At 41.0% G+C, this 20,575-nt stretch overlaps 1 pseudogene; it reads right to left on the bottom strand.

Annotated features, from left to right (window-relative positions):
- Positions 1-277: 277 nt before the first annotated feature.
- Positions 278-20,575, bottom strand: part of LOC101600556 — a 37,486-nt pseudogene continuing 17,188 nt past the window's right edge.

Below are 20,575 nucleotides of genomic sequence, written 5' to 3'. Positions count from 1 at the left end.
GGCTCTAGATGCTCTGGATCTCTCCTACTCTGCTGCCATTTTAATTTCTTATACACCTCACTTTTTAGTAAAAGTGTGTATTTTGCTGGGTATTCTTTGGCTTTTTCTCTCCTTGGCTGCTTTGACATGGCTCCTAAACCACTATCTTTACAGGAAGTCTAATGTTTTTTTTGTTTTTTTTGTTTTTTTTGAGGGGATATGAGATGTATGGAGTGTAATTGTGAGTGTAGAGTGTGAGGTGTGTGGTATTAGAGCTTAGTTGAATATTTCTCTTTGCCTAAATTTCAGAGGAAAGGGACTTCACTTGGTAATCACTGTTTTTGTTTGTTTTTGAAGGACAGTGTTTATTATTATCTGTATGTACAGAAAGCTCAATGGTGTACACATAGCCCAGCTTGGTGGCCAATTCTTTGGCCTTTGCCTTTTCCAGCTTGGCAATGCAATCCACAGATTTTGGTCATTGCCTTCCACCCCCAGGGGCGACGAATCTCATCATATCTGTCATTGCCATTGGTCCTGATAGCTTCCACCAGTTTAGCCAAGGCTCCTTTGTCTTCCCAGTTGACCTGTGTAAAGGCAACAGTTGTGCATGGCTTCCTGTGGATGAGCCGCCCTAGCCTGGCCTTCCCTGTGACAATGCAGCATAGGACCCACATCTTGCGACCCAAGGCAGACAGGAACATGACCAGCTCAATGGGATCCTCGTCATGTGGAGTCACCAACTGCTGAGCCTTCTTGTTCTCCACCAAAGTCGTGACGGTGTTGACCCCCCCCCACCTGCTCGAAGTTGGGACGCCCCCTTTGCCAGCAGCTTTTTCTCAGCCCCGGCCAACAGCCTCTGCTGCTTCTCCTGCTTAGCCTCTGGCCTGTGCTTGTGGTCACACTTCATCAGCTGGGTAGCTGTTTGCACTGCAAAGCCTGGGTGAACCTGTTGATCACAGGAGTCACTTTCAGCAGCTTATAGAGCATAGCCCTTTGCTGCTGCAGCCGGGTGTAACGAGGCCATTTGACAAAGCGGGTGAGGTCCTTTTTGGGTTGAATGTCCTGTCCAATGCCAAAATTCTGGGGCCTTTTCTCAAACAGAGGATTTCTGACCTTTTTGGCTTCCTGCTTCTTTGACAGCAGGTGCCAGGGCCACCTTCTTCCCCTCGGCTTTCTGTCCTTTCTTCCTTGCTTGGCAGGAGGAGAGTAGTAATCACTGTGCTTTAACACACAGTAATAAGTTATGGTACCATGAAAGAAGGGAGTTTTAGCGGTTAACCGCTTGCCTGTGAAGCCTAAGGACCCCGGTTCGAGGCTCGGTTCCCCAGGTCCCACGTTAGCCAGATGCACAAGGGGGCGCACGCGTCTGGAGTTCGTTTGCAGAGGCTGGAAGCCCTGGCACACCCATTCTCTCTCTCTCCCTCTATCTGCCTTTCTCTCTGTGTCTGTCGTTCTCAAATAAGAAAAAAAAAAAAATTTTAAAGGAGAAGCTGGACATAGTGGCACATGCCTTTAATCCCAGCATTTGAGAATCCAAGTTAGAAGGACTCAACTTGAGTTTGAGTCCAGCCTGAACTAGAATGAACTCTTAAAAATAAAAAAAATTAAAAAATGAATAAAATTTAAAAACCAGGGCATGGTGGCACATACCTTTAATCCCAGGAGGATCACCATGAGTTCGTGGCCACTCTGAGATTACATAGTGAATTCCAGATCAACCTGAACTACACTTAAGCCCTAGCTCGAAAAAAAAAAAAAAAAAAAAGCAATAATAATAATAATAGAAGAAGAAGAAAAAGAAGAGGAGGAGAAAGAAGAGAGGGAGTGGCTGAAATGCATGCCACTCAAATGTGAGTTCATGAGTTTGGAGTCCTATAACCCACAGAAAGCCAGATGCTGTGTGTAGCAAGAGCTTCAGTAATCTCAGTGCGCCTGTTGTAAGATGGTGGAGACTGGAGAATCCCTTACAAGCTTGCCAGCCAGCGACCCTGATGAGTGCAGCAGTGAGCAACCTGTTTTACAAGGTGGAAGGTGAGGACTGACACTCAGAGGTGTCCTTTGACCTCCACACCTGCACTGTGACACATATGCTCCCACACACACACACAAATAAAGAACATTAAATACAGAATTTGCCACAGCCCTAAGTATTTTATTGATTGGTACCCATAACTGCAAGGTACTCTTTATTGTGGACTTTCTTTTTTAAAATTTGGATATAGCTTACATATAATACAACTGTAGATTTTAAAGTGTTCCATTTAAAAAGTTTTGACAGGGCTGGGGAGATGGCTTAGTGATTAAGGCACTTGCCTGCAAAGCCAATGGACCCAGATTTGATTCCTCAGGACCCATGTTAGCTTGATGCACAACATGGCACATGTGTCTGGAATTCATTTGCAGCGGCTGGAGGCGCTGGAGCACAGCACCCATTCTCTCTTTCCCTCTCTCCCTCTCTTTCTCAAATAAATAGATAAAAAATTTAAATAAGGTGGGGCTTGGGCTGGAGAGATGGTTAGCAGTTAAGCACTTGCCTGTGAAGCCTAGGGACCCCAGTTTGAGGCTCAGTTTCCCAGCACCCACATTAGCCAGATGCACAAGGGAGCACACACGTCTGGAGTTCATTTGCAGTGACTGGAGCATCCATTCTCATTCTCTCTCTCCCTCTCTCTCTCCCTCTTTTTCTCTCTCTATCCCTCTTTCTCTGTCACTCTCAAATAAATAAAAATGAACAAAAAAAAATTTTTTTAAAGGTGGGGCAAGAGAGATGGCTTAGCGGTTAAGCGCTTTCCTGTGAAGCCTAAGGACCCCGGTTCAAGGCTCAATTCCCCAGGACCCACGTAAGCCAGATGCACAAGGGGGCATATGCATCTAGAGTTCTTTTGCAGTGCCTGAAGGCACTGGAGCATATCTATCTGCCTCTTTCTCCCTTTGTCACTGTCAATTTTTTTTTTTATTTGACAACTGTCAAACTTTTGGTACTCATACAGTCACCACCAAAATAAAATACTCAATGTTTTCATTAGATATTGTCAGGTATATTATTGAAAATATTTTTGCCAGTTGGTGATTGGGAAATATTCATAATGAATATTTATTTAATCTTTATTGAGCTTTACTTACTTTTTTCTGTGGCTAATATTTTCTTTGTCTACTGAATAAGTACTCATCTATCTATGTTAATTTTATGTTGTTGTTACAGATTATTTGACAACAAAAGAAGGAAAGATCTGTTTTGGCTCATAGTATCAAAAGTTTCAATTCATGGTCTCTGACTCCATTGTTTGTGGGCCTGTGGTAAGATAGTGCTTGATTGTGTATGGGTTTGATCAGCAAGGATCCTTACCTTGTAACAACCAGGAATCAGAGAAGAGGAGATAGAGGAAAGGGCTAAGGAAAATTCGCCTTTCAAAGGCATGCTCCCAGTGATCTATATCCATGCACTATGTCCCATTTTCTGAAGTTTCCACTCTCAGTGCATCAGATAATGAATCCAGCAGTGGATTGATCTGATAATTAGATCAGAGCCCCAGGATCCAATTTCAAAGTCCCATCTCAAAATTCTATTACCTACCAACCAAGATGTTAACACATGAGCCTCTAGGTAGTTATTTCATGTCCAAACTGTAATGCCATGAAGTTATGAGGAGTTCTCCTATATGCAGGTAGAAACTTTATGGCCCTAGCTTTCTAAATTTAGGTCATTATCTATCACAAACCATTATTTGCATATAGAAACAGGTATGTTTGGAGGCTTACATCATAAGTCTGAAAAGTGGGTTGTCTGCCCATTAAGTTTTTCATTACTTTGGCTGTTTTTGACTCATGGTATTGGTACATAAAACTTAAAATTAGCTTATCAATTTCTTTCTAAGTTTTATACCCCCAAAAGCCTGCTGGGGTTTTTAGTATTATACATTAGGATCAATTTATGGAAAATAAACAGAGTGATGATGCTGGATCTTTAAAGGATGAACGTAAAGTATCTACATATTTTTGACTTTCATTACTCTCAGTGTATAAGGGAATTGTTATATGTATTATTTGACGGTTTTTATTTATTTGCAAAGGAGAATGAGTGCACCAGCACCTCTGGCTACTGAAAACAAACCCCAGGCACATCTGCATCTGGATTTACATGTATACTGGGGAATCAAACCTCAGATTTCATGCTTTTCAAGCAAGTGCCTTTAACTGCTGAGCCATCTCCCTAGTCTTATTATTTGATGGTTTTGATGCTGGTAGCCCTGAACTTTCTCATGCTGTTCTCAGTACAAGAGAAGAGTAAATCCGTTCATCCTTCCACTCTTAAGAGTCTTTTCAGTCATATGCAGTTAACTCAAGGCATATCTCCTGTCAGAAAGAAAAACCAGTATCACAGCATGGCCTTTTCTCACTGTGGTGGCTGTGGCTGGTAACAGATGTGGGTGTTGTGATTGCTCTTGGATCATGTTTTTTTAGTGTAACACCTGGCCAAGGCTCCTCAGCCAGAGCAAATAAACAGCATTGGAAGCAGGCAACAGGAAGATTGTTGCAGTGACAACAATCTCAACAACTGACCTGGTCTCAACCCTACCCTTGAACATACAAAAGCAAGGCTGCTTCTTTGGCTGGTGTCTTTCAAGGTTGGAGTAATATTAGAGCTAGAGCTCATCTTTCATTGACACGAGACTGACTCAAAGAAACAGGTATAGACAAGGGTCAGTCATGTGAGAAATCAAAACATTTTAGGGCACACATGCAAAATCAAACAAACATAACAGTAATTAAATATTTAGTCTCGTTCTAAAGATTAGTCTGCAAGTATAGGCCATGGTTCAAGAAAATTACAGTTAATAACCTGCACATACTGAAACTTGTTTTTCAATTAACTTTCTTTTTTATTTTTCTCAATTTTTATTAACATTTTCCATGATTATAAAAAATATCCCATGGTAATACCCTCCTTCCTCCCTCAATTAACTTTCATAAGAGAAATGATTATAATAAATCATGACAAAGTAATGCATTATAAAGCTACAATTTTTAAACAGTTTATATACAAAATCATTCAAAGCTTTTGAATAGAATTTGTAATTATACAGAAATATGTTGAACAGCTAAAAGGTGTGACTAAAGAAAGTTTAAATTCACTGTAAATACTCTTGTTGTATACCTTCATCTACTTTTCTTATATACACACTTTATCAGGAACACAATTTAATATTGCCTCAGTATTATTCTACTCCATTCACGAGTTAAATTTTAATCATCATAATGACCCACAGGCCATCACTAATCCCATTGTACAGAAACTAAAGTTGCACATTAAAGCAGACCTGACTTTGAACTAGGCCAGTGAGGAGCAGAGCTGATATTCAGTTCGTCTTTACCAGAACATACTGGCAGGACTGCCTGACAGAAACTAAAACAAAAACAAATAGAAGATCTAGTTTTCATTCACACTATTTATCCATCCAAATTGCTATGACATTCCATATTATTTCTATACCAAGGTTCAGCCTGACCAAACCGCTTCTATTTAAAACATAGCTGGTCTTCTGGGAAGGGAAAATAAGCTGGGGAAGGGCAGAAGCTAGCCAGCTACCAAAGATAATGTTATGCATCACTTCCTTCACTGTGTTGATGTGGCTCTTTCTTGAGTTTGGCCACAGGTCCTCAGAAAAACTACAAGGGGTTGCCTAGGCCATGGTCCTACTAGGGTATGCTTGACCACCATAGAATTTCTAGGGGAAACTACAAGTACTGTGTGAGGGAGATGACCACTGAGACCCATGTGTATGACTCAGTCCTCAACCTAGAAGCTTTCTGATGTTGGCCATGGTTTGGCATGCAATTTGCATTTGTAGGGACTCCCTCTGAAATGGATTCCTCAAAGGCCAGTGAGAGTCCAGCAGTTGTTAAGTCAGAATTTTGATTGAAGGTCTCACCACATTCTTTACATTTCTAGGGTTTCTCACTAGCATGAATTTCTTATGTTGAGTACAACTTGAGCAAACAACTAAAGGCTCTGGCATACTATGTTTATATGGTTTTTCACCAATCTCACTTAATGGGAACTGGCATAACTCAGTTATGTTCTCACAGGCTAGATGCTCTTGATCTCTTGACAGTGAAGTGTTTGTTGTACACAGTTGTCAGCCATTGGTTGTATCCATTATAGCATGCTTTCTGACCTTCACACTCATCAATAGTTTCTTTCCCTTTGTGTAAACTGTCAAGGTTATAATTGACATATCTTCTCTTTAGAGTGAAATCACTTATTAGAGTGAATATTTCTCCCTCCCCCACCCTGGTGAAAATCCCTAGGTGTAACAAGGAGCTATAGCTACATAGGTGGTATTGGTCTTGTGTGTTTTCACTTTACAAGGCTCTTTCCTCCAAAAAAATGGGATCAGAGAAGGATAAAAGACAAGAAGATCCAGGGTGTCTGTTTCTATGACTGTCAACACCACAGGCCTATACAAACTCCATTTTGCCGGAGCCAGGCATTCGTACTCTTTTGGAGAGAAGCCGGTGCCCACATCTTTGAATGATAACCGTTCTCTGTTGTTCTTTGTTACCTCGGTCAGCTGCCAGACTTGCTGTCCCTAGGAAGGAGAACAAAGCCTTTGCTCACTCGTACCTCAGATCCTGATGGACATAAAGGAACCACAAATGACAAATTCTGCAAATATATGGAAATATGCAGAGTCCTTGAAGAGTTGACAATGTACTGGATATCATTAACTGATGTAGAGAGAAAGAAATGACCAATATCATTAAATGAGATTCATCATGTTTGGGGTAGTGTGGCTATAGACACAGATATCAGAATATTGCACACGACTTTTATCTTCAAAGTGATATAAATGTGTTATGTATCCAAATATACTAAGTTTCCTCTCTGCTTAAAAAAAAACATGCAGGGGCTGGAGAGATGGCTTAGCAGTTAAGCGCTTGCCTGTGAAGCCTAAAGATGCTGGTTCGAGGCTCAATTCCCCAGGACCCACGTTAACCAGATGCACAAGGGCGCACACGCATCTGAAGTTTGTTTGCAGTGGCTGGAAACCCTAGAGCACCCCTTCTCTCACACCCTCTCCCTCTCTCTCTCTCTCTCTCTCTCTCTCTCTCTCTCTCTCTCTCTCCCTCTCCCTCTCCCTCTTTCTCTCTGTCTGTCACTCTCAAATAAATAAAACCAAAAAATAAATTTTTAAATAAACTTAAAAAAAAAACATGCAGAAGCCGAAGGTGGTAGTGAATGCCTTTAATCCCAGCATTTGGGAAGCAGAGGTAGGAGAATCACCATGAGTTCGAGGCCACCCTGCTACTACAGAGTGAATTTCAGGTCAGCCTGGGCTAGAGTGAGACCATACCTATAAAAAAAAAAAAAAAAAAAAAACTGCAGGGAACTCAAGACTCATGATTATATTAGACAATAGTTTTTCCAGAGCATAGTTAGTCTTTTTCCAGGAATCATACAGTGAATCTTGAAGTTACTATGTTTAGAGCATAAGCTCAGGGAATATTGAAGTAGAGAAAGAATATAAGAGCCAGAATATTGGGAAGAAGGACTTGGGAATACTGTCTTTTAGATGTGAAGTGGCCATTGCATTCATACCTCACAGCAACCGTCATTACCTACACAAGATCTGCAAAATATTGGGTCCATCAACATCTCATCATGGATGATGCAGGAGGGCATAACGCCCTCATCCCTTCCTGAGGAGTTATTGGAAGTTAATAGTGGATGGGAAATATTTTGTGAGAGACATTTTCTACAGTGGTGTAGTAACTAGGAGGACCCATGTTCTCTGGTAAATAATTCCCTACCCATGCTCTTTCAGGCAATTCAAACTCAGTGGGTCACACACACACATACAAAATGAATAAATAAAAGACATTAAAGTAGAAGTAATTGGGAAAAAGAAATGATTCAGTAGAAGAGAAAGGGAAGACAACAAGGGAATGGGGTGGGGTCATGATTAAGATAACCTTATATACACAAATAAGTGTCAGGCATGGCCTTTAATCCCAACACTCGGGAGGCAGAGGTCAGAGGATCACTGTTAGTTCAAGGCCAGCCTGAGACTATATAGTAAATGCTAGGTCAGCCTAGGATAGAGTGATACCCTACCAAGAAAAAGAAAAAGAAAAAATTGCTTTAAAGTTCGAGTTTATACTCCTGGAGATAAATGAGTATTTCCCTACAACCATAATCAACACAGTCATTGGATTGTTTTTAAATTTGGCCAATATGACTGGCAAAAATGCTATTTTTGTTTTGATTTTTTTATATTATATACATGATTGTATAATTTTTTGTATGCTTGTAGGTTGTTTGTAATCAGTGACTTGCCTCTTCAATCATCAGATTTTTCTTTTTTTAAAAAAACTTTCAGGTCAGACATTATGTTTATATTCTTTGCTTATTTTTCATCTGATACTTTCATAATTTACATAAATTAATTTTTATATAAATTAATTAAGGTTTGCTTAAAGACTTGTCAATCACATTTTTTAGAATATGTTGTTTGATTTTGTTTTGCTATTATAAATTTTAAAGTACATGTTATATATATCACACTTTCTTGTGTTTACAAATGTTTTCCTTGACCACTTATGAAAAAATCATGTATACTTTTTTTTTTTCAAGTTAGCGTCTCACTCTAGCCCAGGCTGACCTGGAATTCACTATGGAGTCTCAGAGTAGCCTCGAACTCAGTGATCCTCCTACCTCTGCCTCCCGAGTGTTGGGATTAAAGGAAAATCATGTATACTTTTGATATCCTAAAGTTTTCACATTTAAGTGTTTAAGTCTGCAAGATTTTACATTTAGAAATACTAGATTACTACTTCAAATTACCCATTGGAAAAATTATTGATTTTATTAAAAATTGTTATTTAAAGCCAGGCATGGTGGCGCACGCCTTTAATCCCAGCACTCGGGAGGCAGAGGTAGGAGGATCGCCATGAGTTCAAGGCCACCCTGAGATGAGTTAATTCCAGGTCAGCCTGGACCAGAGTGAGACCCTACCTCGAAAAAACCAAAAAAAACAAAAAAAATTGTTTTTAAATTGTATTAAAAATTAACATTAATAATATTAGCTACAGAGCTGGGAAGATGGATCAGTGGATAAAACAGCTTTCCATACGAATATGACAACTTGAATTCAAATCCTTAGGTCCCACATAAGGTCAGACACTCATTAGTATCATTTATCTATAATCCCAATTTGTCTATAGTAAGTTGGAGGTGGAGTCAGGAAAATCCTCCAAAACTCACAGGCCAGGTATCCTGGCATACACATAGAGGCAAAAAAGAGACTCTGTCTCAAACAACATGGAAAGCAAGGATGTCCAAAGTTGTCCTCTCACCTCTACACATGGTGCATGTGTGGAGGTGACAGGTCACACACAGAGAGACAGGGAGAGACATACTAATATCTACATTTGTTGTTTTTCACACCATTTTAAAATCCAAATTTTTCCCATTGATTGAGACAATTCATCATGTACTAAGTATATACTTAGAACTGTTCTTCATTTTTACTCTGTTCTTATAGGAGAACAATACTCACCAAATTAAAATGGTCTTAAATTATATTAAATATATTAATTACATACTTCTTTATAAAATTAAAATTTTTGTATTAAGGGCTGGAGAGATGGCTTAGCAGTTAAGGCACTTTCCCAAGAAGCCTAAGGACCCAGGTTCAATTCTCCAATATCCTTGTAAACCAAATGCACAAAGTTATACTTGCTTGTGGAGTTCCTTTATAGTGGCTAGAGGCTCTTGCACACCTATTTCCTCTGTCTCTCTTCTCTTCTCTTCTCTCTCTCTCTCTCGCTCTCCCTCTCTCTGCTTGCAAATAAATAAAATATGTTTAATTTTTGAGCTGGGTATGGTGGCGCACACCTTTAATCCCAGCACTCGGGAGGCAGAGGTAGGAGGATCGCCATGAGTTCAAGGCTACCCTGAGACTACATAGTGAATTCCAGGTCAGCCTGGGCTAGAGTGAAACCCTACCTCAAAAAAAAAAAAAAAAAAAGTTTAATTTTTGTATTACATTTTCATAGCTTTTTAATGTTTGGTTATCACAAAAAAAGTTCTTGAGCTAAGAGACAGGGTGTGAGCCTCTCTAAAATTGTATTGTTTTTCAAGTACACATGCATTTTGTTGGAAAGTGGGACTATAATTTTGATTGAGTTCTCAAAAGTACTTGACCAAAAATAATACCAAATTTCATTAATCTAAAGAAAGGGAAAAATGTGTATGTTAGCCAGCTTGCTATTACTGTTTTACTATAATGAACAGCTGACCTAATTGACACATAAAAAGAAAAGGTTTGATTTGGCTCAGTGTTAGGTTACAGGGCATGCTATTGGCTCTCTAGCTTTAAGCCTATGGGAGCACATCATGGCAGGATTAGTGGCCGAGCAAACTCACTAAGCACATGCTAGAACACAAAGAGAAGAGAATGGAAACCTGCAGTATATTTTGTATGCATACCCCTCGTGACCAAAAGTCTACTAGAGACCCCCACCTCTTAAAGTTTCCACCATCTCCCAGTAGTGCCCAGCTGGAGACAAAATTTTAAATACATGGATCTTTGGAGTATATTTCACAGCAGGGCTGGAATAAAACTCAATGCCATGCATTAAAAAGTTAGACAAATATTAAAATCCCCTTTCCAATAGCTATAATAAAAGGATCATTTCTTGTTCTATAAGATTCCTTTTCATAGCACTATATTAAAAGGCCAGGCTTTGTTCATTTGTTTTTTCTTTGCTTGCATGTTTTTAGACCTGGTTTATCTGATGTGAATAATAAAAGTATATAATTTCTATAGGCTGAATGTGAAATGTCTCCCATAGGCTCATGTGTTTAAACACTTGGTCCCCAGCTTGTGGTGATATTTTGAAGCACTGAGGAATCTTTGGAATATAAGACCTAACTAGAGTGCTTAAGCCACTACAGGCAGGCTTTTGAGGGTTATAAGGTAGCCTCTCTTCTGGCCCAAGTGCTCTGCTTCCTGGTTGGTGCCCTGTAACAGCATCTACCTCAAACTCCCACTACCACAGAGTCTGTCTACTCCAACTACCATGCCCTCTCAGCCTAACAGACTGGGGCCCCTGGACCATAAGCCAAAATAACCCTTTTGGCCTTAGTTGCTTCTGTCAGATGTTTTGTCTCAGCAACTAGAAAAGCCTCTGATACAACAGGCAAGGAAACAAAGTTGGCAGCCAAACAGAACAAACTGGATGAGTCATCGAACGGGTCTGGAAATTTCCAAGGTGTGAGGCAGATACCATGTTCATTGCTGCCACCTATCAGAAACGTTTCTGCCTACTGTCATAAATACCACCAGTTACTGTGTATTACCCCACGATGATTTATGTTTCTATTGAGAGCTTCCTCAATAAGCTTTAAGCTGTCTTCTTTTATCCAGTATAGCTTCCATACTGCAGCATTCAGCCTCATGTTGTTGGGATGAACTTCCAAACCAGGCACAGTTATGGAGGAAGGTAATTTATTTGAAGTTTGCAGATCCAGGGGAAATTCCATAATGGCAAAATAAGTTGGCCCCTTTTACAGGACCAAACAGAGAAAAATCATCACCAAAACACAAGCACACTTCAGGAACCACAGGCAGAAACTTTGCATATCTTAGGCTGGAAGTCAGATCTAACCCCACCCCCCACCCACCAGTAACACTTCCTCCAGACAGGTAGCTGGAAATCCAAGAAGCTTTAATGAAACTCCTGAATCCATTGGGGGACATCTATTCAAACTACTGCACCAACTTAGTAAGACATTTTCAAACATATAGTAGGAACTCAAAAATATAAAATGAGGAATATATTCTAACCCTTTCTGCAGGGAGTGGAGTAAAATATACTTGAGGATTAACATACATACACATATGTGTGTATAAATAGATAAATGATAAATAGATCATGATGGGAAAGAAGAAAAGAAAGAAGGGAAAGAAAGATTATGTTTTGATTTGCATTTTTTTTTGTCTTTAGTATCTTTAAGATATATTTTCATGCTGGAGAGGTGACTCAGCAGTTAAGGAACTTGCTTGCAAAGCCTGATGGCCTGGGTTCTATTCCTTAGTGCCCATACGGGGCCAGATGCATAAAGTGGCACATGTGTCTGGAGTTCATTTCCAGTGGCAGAAGGCCCTGGTATGTTCAGTCAGTCAGTCTCTCTCTCTTCTTGCAAATAAATAAATTTAAAAATGTAAAAGATATATTTGTCCAGACTAAGGAGTGATGGCAGCTCATCAGTTGCTGTGAAAGGATTCTGGTCAGTTCAAGGGGAATAAGCTTTAGCTAAAGTGAGAAGTTTTTCAATGGGTGTTAGTTTGATATTTGCATTGTAAACCTGTCCTAGCATAGAGCATGGCTCAACCTAGTTACTCATGAGTATCTGTTGTAGGAGACACTGAATCATCAAGATAATAAAACATGTGCTGGAGAGATAGCTTAGCATTTAAGGCATTTGCCTGCAAAGCCAAAGGACCTAGGTTCGATTCCCCAGGTCCCATGTAAGCCAGATACACGTGGTGGTGCATGTGTCTAGAGTTCATTTGTGGAGGCTGAAGGCCCTGGCACACCCATTCATTCTCATTCTCTCTGTCTCTCTCCCCCCCCCCTCAAATAAATAAATAAAAATTTAAAACAAGAAAACATAGGGGATATATACAGTGAAGGGAGATGCCCTCATTCTGCCACCAGGGCACCTCCCAAGAGAAAAAAGAAAAAGCTCCTCGTTTCTCAAGCATGGGACCCAGGCATAGCCATGGAGCACAGCAGACAGATGGCTCTCCTGCTGAAGGGGTTCTCTTCTGCCTTCAACAGCCAGATCTTTCTCTCTCAAATTTTTCTTAGTAATAAGGAAAAACATGCTAGAACTCATTGAATATACAAGAATAGTTCAGCCTAAAGATAAAAATATACTGTATATAATTAAAAATAAATTGATATGTATAAACAACTGGGAATTTACCATATATAATTATTTGCAATAAAACAAATTTTGTTCATAATCAAGTTTACATCACTAAAAATAAAAGTGATCACCTTACTTACTTCCTTGATTCAATTCTGTTATTTCTATTCAATCTTTCATAAAGCATCCCACAGTTTAAGTTTAATGGGACTAAAAATACATAAGTAAGGCCAGGCATGGTGGTGCACACCTTTAATCCCAGCACTTGGGAGGCAGAGGTAGAAGGATTTCCGTGAGTTTGAGGTCACCTTGAGACTACATAGTGAATTCCAGGTCAGCCTGGCTTAGAGTGAAACCCTACCTCAAAATACAATAAAAAAAAGTAAGTCCATTCTAAAAGTCCATCAAATGGCCCTGTTTTATTATGTCTGGAGCTCAGTAGTGCTGAAATGCAGGTTGGTGAGTATGGTATTTGTTGCAGTCAGGTCCACACTGCTGGTAGAAATCACCCAACCAAGAGCAGCTTGTGGGGGAAAAAAAAGATTTATTTTGGCTTACAGGCTCGAGGGGGAAGCTCCACAATGGCAGGGAAAATGACAATGTGAGCAGAGGGTGGACATCACCCCCTGGTCAATATCAGGTGGACCATAGCAACAGGAGAGTGCCAAACACTGGCAAGGGGAAACTGGCTATAACACCCATAAGCCCACCCCCAACAATAAACGCCCTCCAGGAAGCATTAATTCCCAAATCTCTATCAGCTGGGAACCTAGCATTCAGAAAAACTAAGTTTATGGCGGACACCTGAATCAAACCACCACATTTCACCCCAACCCCCATAAGCTGATTTTCATACATGATGCAAAATGCAATGCATTCAGTCCAACTTTAAAATTTCCTGTAGTTCTTATCAATCCCAATGATGTTCAAACATCCCCATAGTCAAAGATCTTTTAACTGAGCCATAATACCAAAAAGTCCCCCAAAAAACCCCATAATGGCACAGAATAAACATTCATACTACAAAAAATGGCATTGAGCATAGCAAAGAAATATTCAACGAATAAAAGATTTAAAACAAACAGGGCAAACATCAAACTCTGTAGCTTCAAGTCCAACAAATCTAGCTAGTGCCAAATCTGCAAGTCTGATAATTCTAACCAGCAACAAGTCTCTGGAATTCCAATTCCACCCCTCCAGCTAGGCTACTCACAGTCCTGGTAAACTTCATCCGGCCAGCAGCCATCTTGTGGTCCCAGCATCTCCACTGGGTCTCCATTGCATGGCTCCATGGGGTCTTCATGCAGGTATCCAGCAAACTGGCTTCATACTGCCCATGTCCATTTCTAAATCACAAGACTGTGTTGCAAACTCAATGATCCCCTCTTTCCTGAATTTCTCATACTCCACAATACCAGGTAGGGGGCCAATTGGTTAATCCGGGGGGGATATCGCCTCCTGGTCAACATAAGGTGGACCATAGTAACAGAAGAGTGTGCCAAACACTAGAAAGGAGAAACTAGCTATAATACCCATAAGCCTTCCCCCAGTAATACACTGCCTTCAGAAAGCATTAATTCCCAAATCTCCATCAGCTGGGTACCTAGAATTCAGAACACCTAAGTTTATGGGGGACATCTGAATCAAACCACCACAATAGTCTTCAAAGCAAGTTTTTAACCTACTACTTGGAGGCACGTTTGTTGCTGAATCAAGAGTAGCCAGTTGGGCTGGAGAGATGGCTTAAAGGTTAAGCGCTTGCCTGTGAAGCCTAAGGACCCTGGTTCGAGGCTTGGTTCCCCAGGTCCCACGTTAGCCAGATGCACAAGGGGGTGCATGCGTCTGAAGTTCGTTTGCAGTGGCTGGAAGCCCTGGTGCGCCCATTCTCTCTCTCTCCCTCTATCTGTCTTTCTCTCTATGTCTGTCGCTCTCAAATAAATAAAAATAAAAATAAAAAATAAAAAAAGAGTAGCCAGTTACTTTGGGAAAGCATCTGTGTGGGGTGGGGGATGAAATGACATGGGGGAAGAAATCCTGAGCTATTCTTCCCTATTTGCTCTCTATCTAAAATTAGGATTGACTAGTCATGTCCTATGAAAAACCTTTTGTCAGCTTTTACTGGAATGGTGCCGAATCTGGGACAACGTGTCACCATAACAATGTTCAGTCTTCTTATTACTGCACATTGTATACATTAACAACTCAGTCCCTTCTAATTCCAACTTTACATAAATAAACTGACAATTATAGCAAACATTTTACTATATCCCTCAAAATGATCATGTCCTTTTGTTTTTTTTTCTGCAGCTAAATTCCATTAATAGATGTTTTCAACATTAAATTGCTATATTTTTAAATTGCTCAAGAAAGTTTTTCCTCACTACTAGTATTTTAATGTTAATTTCATTTTTTAATGAGTGTGATTGGACTTCCTGTGTTGTTTTGACATGTTTGTAGTGGGTAGATCATGGTCATTCTAGCATCATTACCTGATCTGAAAAATATTTTTCTTAAGATAGGGATTATCTTTATTAAATTTGATATTCACTGGCCTATAAAACCATTTCATATGTTTAAGGATGACAGAATAGGTGTTATGTTTATGTGTCTTATTAAATTTCTTTGATGGCTGTTAGTGTATTAAGATTTTTCATATCATCTTGAATCACTTTTCTATGTTACATTTTTCTAACAAGTTGTTTTGGTTGGTTCCTTATCTAAGATAGTGATAATTTTTTTGTTTTTAAGTCTAGGCTGCTAGCTGACTTTGAAAAACACCTTGTATTATTTTTCACCCTCTAGCCATTTGTGTTCTCACCTAGTAGTTATGCTGTCTGAACCATATTTTCTAAATTTATTGCCTCATGCAAGCGAATCACCTACCCTTCCTAGAGCCAAAATAAATTAGAACTCTCTCTTTTACTTATCTACCTTTTATTTATCTCTTTTACTTATCCTCATAGATCAGGTTAGAGTGACAGTGTTTATTCTTTATAAAGACTTGCTGGCAGCTATCAGCAAATTACTTGCAAGTTTCTTCTTTCAGTGATTGTTAAATGTACAGACATTAGCTGTATAGAATTCATACTTATATTAAAATGGTTCTTGGAGGATTTTTCTATATGATTCAAAACAGCTACTTTTCAAGAGCAAATTTTAGAAACATACTGATAGAAAATATGCAATAAGGTGAAAACCTGAACAAACTTCCTGAAGAGGGACATTATCCTTAAGAAGACATGATAAAATATAGGTATACAGAAATTTATACTCAATCCTATCTCCCGATCATAACTCAAAATGTACTGTAAATTTATATCATTGGTGGAAGCTCTGATGGATTTCTCCAATGATGTGCCAAAACAAATGAGAGGCTGCCTTCTGGGTGCCATCTGGTGCATACGGAAATGTTATCATCAAATGTGACAAGAGGTGAGGAGTATCTTAGGTGGTTCTTACGCCATCATAAACTTTCAGAAGAACAAATGCAAGGAGATCTTGTAGCTGCTGTTCTTTAGCTATGGATTTGTATAGTCCTCTCTCTCTCAATGTCTCTTTCTCGTGTGTGTGTGTGTGTGTGTGTGTGTGTGTAAGAGTTCCCCCTTCATAAAGAAATGAATGACAAAGTTAGATGTGGTGGTGCACGCCTTTAATCCCAGCACTTGGGAGGCAGAGGTAGGAGGATCACTGTGAATTCAAGGCCACCCTGAGACTACATGGTGAATTCCAGGTCAGCCTGCACTACAGTGAAACCCTACCTTGAAAAAAAAAAAGAGAGAGAGAGAGAGAGAGAGAATTGAATGACAGTCATTCTTATTTGTTCACATGTGTGCTTTATTTAGTTTTACAAAAACATATTGTATTTATTCATTTGAGAGAGAATGTATGTGTGTCAGGACCTCTTGCCCCTGCAAACAAACTCTGGATACATGCACCACTCTGTGCATTTGGCTTTATGTGGATGCTGGGGAAGTAAACCCAGACTTGAAGGCTTAAGAGCCTTTAACAACTGAGAAATCTCCCCAGCATCCCCCCTCCTTCCACACACACTTTATTTTACAGTTCTGAGGTTTGCATCCAGGGCCTCACATATGCTAGGCAAGTGCTGGACCATTATGAATATACTTAGGCCATCATTTCCTCTTCCTCTATGGTTCCTGGCCCCTGGGGCTGCTGTGCATCAGTGTCCCAGGGGCATCCAGGCTACTGTGGAGCAGGGTCTTGAGTGGCCATGAGTGTGACAGAAAGAAACACCCCAGAGACTGTGTCAGAGGATAGCTTGTTTATTTGTTAGGGGAATGGGCTTACAATTGTTCATGTAGTGGCTGGAAAAGGTATGGGGTACAGGTCACAGGGGGATTGGCTGTGTGAGGGATTCTGGCTGATACCACATTAACATATAGGGTTAGGTTCAGGGTATGGGTCACAGGGGGACTGGCTGTGTGAGGGCTGCTAGCTGATACCTCATTAACATATAGGAACCTTCTGGGTGATCTGTTAGAGGTCACAAGGCCAGGGGGAAACTGAAAACTAACTCTTATCAGGAAGTCCGGGTGCCCCAGGTGGAGGGGGGTAGGTAGGGAGCAGCCTTACTCCTGCAGGTCTCGAGGTGTGATTATCGGGATCTAGGCCTACTACAACCTCTTGTGGCCTGGGGCCCTCAGCCGTCTGTGCCCGACAGTTCAGGCCTGCTGAAACCTCCAGCGGCCTGGGGCCCTCAACTGTGCCTCACAACACCCCCTTCATTTTTATAATGGGGCAGTATCATAATATTGAGTGAGATCTTTGTAGTCTATCACAGGTCTAGATAGAGGTAGATGGTGCACAAGGACCTGATTGGTAGCAACTTTAGCAATATTAGTTTATTATTATTATTATTATTATTAGATGTTTTAAAAATTTAATGAGGCAGGGGACCATAAGGAATGGGATTCCCACAGCAAGGTGGGGACCAAGGAAGGAGAGAAGCCCAGTGACTAAGGGGTTAGAGTACCATGTGATGCGGTCATCAGGTTTGTAGCGGTTAAGTAGGTCTTTGCAGAGTTTTTTAAGAGTTTTAACATTTTTTTCAACAACATTTGATTCATTTACAAAACAACATTCTTCTCCCAAGACCATACATGTCCCCCCATATTTAGCAGTGATGAGGTCTAAGGCTCTACAGTTTTGGAGTATCACACCTGCGAGAGAGTTTAATTGTCTCTAAAGAGACTTGAGGCTGTTGGTAGTTGATATCATGGCCTGGTCAAGCTTGTCTCTGAAGTCTCTTGTGAGGTGGTTGGTTTAGACAAGAGCAGCTCCTGCAGCACTGGAGGAACCCAAGGGCAGCATCACAATGAGGCCTACCAGTAGGGGGATGAAAAATATCCCTTGGTTGATGGGCAGAGTTTGTTGCTTCTTCCTCATAGAGATACACCTGTGGAACAATCAAGACTGGTGAACTATAAGTGGCAGAGGAAACATTTATGCATGGGGTGATTAGCCTTCGCACCATAGGAGAGCGGGTGTCTTGATACAAGTGGTCCTGGTTATGGAAATATTGAGGAGACAGTCAGCTCTGGTCAGCTTAGAGCTGGACAGGCAAAGAGGCATACCTTGACTGGCATCAAAGAGGAGAAAATCAGGCTGGAGAGATGGATTAGCAGTTAAGGCATTTGCCTGCAACGCCAAAGGACCCAGGTTTGATTCCCCAGGACCCACATTAGCCAAATGTACAAGGGGTGCACATGTCTGGAGTTCATCTGCAGTGGCTGGAGGTCCTGGAGTGCCCATTCTCTCTCTCCCTCTTTCTCTGTCAAATAAATAAATAAATAAAAATGCAATATTTTTTTAAAAGGGGAATATCAGAAAGGTGGGGTTGGAAATAGTTCATTGTAGATGTGGGGTATTCAAGGGTGGCATTCATAGGGACCACAGCAGGGGGCAGGTGGTGGACACACAAAAGAAGCAGATAGAAGCACTGGGGTGGTTAGTAAAGGGGAGAAGGTTGGCCATATATTGGATGTATTGTGCCCAGGTTTTGGTGGCTTGTATATTTTCCGTGACTTGTTTTTCCTGTGAAAGAATGTGGTGGTAAGAACCAGGCAGGAAGCAGGGATAAGGTGTCTACAGATATGAAGATCACAGGAGGGAGATAGTGAGAGGCTATGAGCATAGAGTATTCCTGTCGCCCCTATCCACCAGCATTTATTGCAGGGATCTTGTATGGAGAGTGTACATTCTGAAGACAGTGTCTGAACGTCCCTTGTGTTCCATGACACAGTATTTGTATCAGCATTCTCCATAATAGTCCTGATTTTCAAGGCACTCTATTAATTTGGCGATAGACAAACCATGCCATGCCTTAATTGCAGGACACAGACTTACGCTAGACAGAAAAGCTGACAGTGTCCTGGAAGCCTTGAGTAGGGCAATATCCTGTGACAATGATTTTATTGACCCCTTGAAAGGTCTCTGGGCCTCAACCCCCCCATCCTCCCTGGGGAGGGGGTGCTGAGAGAGGCAGCAAGGGAGACATTTGCATTGGAATGTAAGATTGTAAAACCCACCAACAAAATGGCAGAGAGGGATCCGGTGGCAGGCATATGGCTTTGGTGGCATCCACAAGCTCATTAATGTCCCTCCAGGAGACTCCCTTTTTTTTTTGGCTCAGGTGATGTGTCTGCAGGGGTGGTGTTTCCTCTGTTTCCTTCTCCTTCATCTGTCAATGTCAAGCGGGCCATCTTTTTGGTCAGTGGGATTGAATCGGATGTTTCAGGCTGGTACCCAAATGGATCTGGGCTGGTCCTGTGGGAAGACACAAGCAAATCCCCTTTCGTGGTGAGGAGGTGGTCTGGTACCTTCCATGTTCCATCTAAAGGATCTCACCATTGCACCAGAATTGGAGGGGAAGTCTCTAGTGTATGCCAGTGGAAGGAGATGGGGGGTATTGGGAGTTTTTGTATATATTGAAAGTGTTTAAGGTAGTCAGGGCCATAGCCAACTGAAGATTGGGTATTGCGCTGTTGTTTTTTAAGTTGGGCATTCAAAGTTTGGTGTTTTCTTTCTGTTATACCTTGGCCTTGTGGGTTATATAGGATCCCCATATTGTGAGCAGTCTTCATTGTATGCAAAAGGCTTTAGGTGAGGTTTCAGTAAAGGCCGGGCCATTACTGGTTTTTATTTGATAGGGGAGGCCCATGACAGCAAAGGTGGAGAGCAAATGATGCATGAGTTTTTGAGCTCTCTCCTGTTTGGGCTGTGGCCCATATAAGGTGGGAGTATGTGTCTATTGTTACAGAGGCATATTTTGACAGATGAATTGGGGGATGTCAGTGACATCAATCTGCCAAAGGGCATTGGCCTTGAGGCTTTGGGGGTTAATGCCCATTATTTGAAGGGCAGGTGTTGTTCTTAGTGAAGCACAAGAGTGGCAAGTTTTTAATTTGCATTGGAGTTGATTTTTAGGGATCGGGGGAAGTATGATTATAATCCCTTAAGGTTTATGTGGGTGTTAGCATGGAATTTTTAGCTTCCTCAGACGTGGCCAGGAAGATGTCTGTTGAGCCTCTGTAGGAGGCCACCCGGTCTGCTAATGTGTTCCCCTTGGTGAGGGGGCCAGGTAAGGGGCCGTGAGACCTTATGTGTTGTACAAACAGGGGGCACCCTTCTTTT

The sequence above is a fragment of the Jaculus jaculus genome, chromosome 2 (genome assembly GCF_020740685.1).
Source record: "Jaculus jaculus isolate mJacJac1 chromosome 2, mJacJac1.mat.Y.cur, whole genome shotgun sequence".
Lineage (NCBI taxonomy): Eukaryota > Metazoa > Chordata > Mammalia > Rodentia > Dipodidae > Jaculus > Jaculus jaculus.
Note: the sequence above shows the minus strand (reverse complement) of the source record. Positions and strands in the feature narration are given on the sequence as shown.